Source organism: Rhincodon typus, unplaced genomic scaffold (assembly GCF_021869965.1).
Source record: "Rhincodon typus isolate 14 unplaced genomic scaffold, sRhiTyp1.1 hic_rhity00002973, whole genome shotgun sequence".
Lineage (NCBI taxonomy): Eukaryota > Metazoa > Chordata > Chondrichthyes > Orectolobiformes > Rhincodontidae > Rhincodon > Rhincodon typus.
In genome coordinates, this window is record NW_025968611.1 from 9,689 (window position 1) to 11,886 (window position 2,198).

Below are 2,198 nucleotides of genomic sequence, written 5' to 3' on the forward strand. Positions count from 1 at the left end.
CCCCCCACCCCCCCAACATCTGTGCCTTGGGCTCGCTGCCGTGCCCCAGCAAAGCTCGAGCTGGGAGGGGGCGGCGCCTTGCTTCCCCTACTCTCCAGCTTGGGGACCCTGCGGCCTCCTGCGCTCGACGTTAAGGGTTGGGTGACTTTCCAGCTTGAGCTCTCTCCCGTGTCCTAGCCCCTGCTCGGCCCCCAAAACCCGACACAAAACCAGGCCTCGTTATCCCACACAGTCTGCTGTTGCACACGACCCACTGATAGCTATCTACCCTCCCCAGCCCGATCGTTACCGACTCCTTTGCCTGTCTGACTGTGCTCTCTCTCTCTCGGCTCTATCCCCACCTATCGTTTACCCCCCTTCCCTCACCCTCCACAATCTCCTGCACATAAACCTGACGTTTCCCTACCTACCCTCAGTTCAGAGGAAGGCTCGCCCGACCCAGAAACCTTACTTAACTCCGATTTCTCGGAATTAAGAGTCTAACGGTGACCGTGAACCCGTTCCCGATTGTCGGAAAAAACCCATCTGGTTCACTCATGCCCTTTAGGGAAGGAAACTGCCATCCTTCACCTGGTCTGGACCCTAAACATGACTCCAGACCCACACTGCAACGTGGTTGACTCTGAGCTGCCCTCCCAGGGCAATTAGGGACGGGTGATAAACGCTGTCCCGGTCAGCCCCATTCACGAATGAAAGAAAAGCCTCCGCCTCTCTTTCTCTCCCTTGTTCAGCGATCTTTCTGCTGCCCCCAACCCTTCCCCTTGGGATTACTAACTACGGCGAGACCCTCCCCGCCACTCAGGGAGGGGAGAGACTGACCTGGGGATGGCTCGAGGAGGTGCAGGACCAGTCTCAGGTCGAGGTCTCGGGCCTGGGGGTCACCCCGGAGCGTCTCCAACTCGGCACTGCTCACCAGGAACTTGGCACAGCTGTAACAGAGGCACCCGGACATCCCCCATTCATATTATTACTATATATAATAATAAAATATAAGGAAAACTGACCCCCACCCCCACTGGGAAGCATCAACTCCATTGGCCACTCCGCTACAAACGCTTCTTTTCCCCAGGGAGGGAAGGGGGAGGGATGGGGAATGGTGAGGGCAAAGTTGGTGGGGGTGGGGAAGTGAAGGGGAAGTTGGTGGGGGGGGTGGGGGTTGGGAGTGAAGGGGAAGTTGAGGGATGGGGGTTGGGAGTGTGGGAACCCTGGGAGGTATTATATAAATTGCCAGAACGTTAACCCCGGTCACCACCGCCCCCCCACCCCCACCCCCGGGGCTCAAATCCCACCGTGGCGGATTCTAATTGTGTTTTGGGTGGTGGAGGTGGAGGGGCACATTTCTCCCTTCCCGCGTTCGCCCCTCCGCCACCCTCAAACCAACCCCCCCCCCCCCCCCCCTTTGTGAGCAATTAACAGGAAAAGAAAAGGGTGGTGGTGGGGGCGGGGGGGAGGTTTAAAAATCCCAATGGGGTGACGGACCGATTCGAGATGAATGCTCCGCGCACGAGGGGACCTCGGTTTGTGGGTGAACCGAAGGCCCTGTGACACGGACACCGCCCCCTACCCCCCCCCACCACAAACCCCCCAGCCAGAAGCCGACACAGCCTTACGAGCGGACGCAGTGCAGCCTCGCGGTCAGTCGTAGGGTCTCGAGGCAGAACACCTTTGCCTCCTGGGCACTACCGAGAGCAGTCAGCAGAGAGACGAGCCTCCCCGAGCACCGCAGCAGGTTGGAGAGCACCAGCCACTTCTGGAAGAGATGGTCACCTGCCGTTGTTTGGGTGGGGTTTAAAGATTAATTTAAAAAAAAACACACGAGGGCGTCAGAGCACGCGAGAGAGACAGAGCGATGCAGATGGTCGGGGGAGACCGGGAGAGATTCCTGTACCGGGCACGCCGTTTAGCCTGACCACGGGCTGAGGGCGTGCGCTTCAAACACCACCCCCCCCAACACCCCAACCCAGACTGTCTCCCTGGCCCAACACGCAGAGCGGCCGAGCTCCCACCGGGAACTGGGGCTCCCCCCCTACCCTGGTTTCACCTCCTCCACCCTCCCAGCGAGAGAACACCAACACCAGCAGCAACAACAACAAAAAAATATATAAATAATTCCCCTCATCTCTGCCTGAAAAGGGTCGCCTCCCCCCCGTTACCCTGACACACTGTCCCCTGGTCCCAGGTCTCCAAAAAAAAAAAAA

At 58.7% G+C, this 2,198-nt stretch overlaps 1 protein-coding gene across 1 annotated transcript in view; it reads right to left on the reverse strand.

Moving 5' to 3' along the window:
- LOC109926008 (separin) overlaps positions 1–2,198 on the reverse strand; it is a gene marked incomplete at both ends in the record, with an annotated part of 20,695 nt that overhangs the window by 8,142 nt on the left and 10,355 nt on the right. The window lies entirely within an intron of this gene.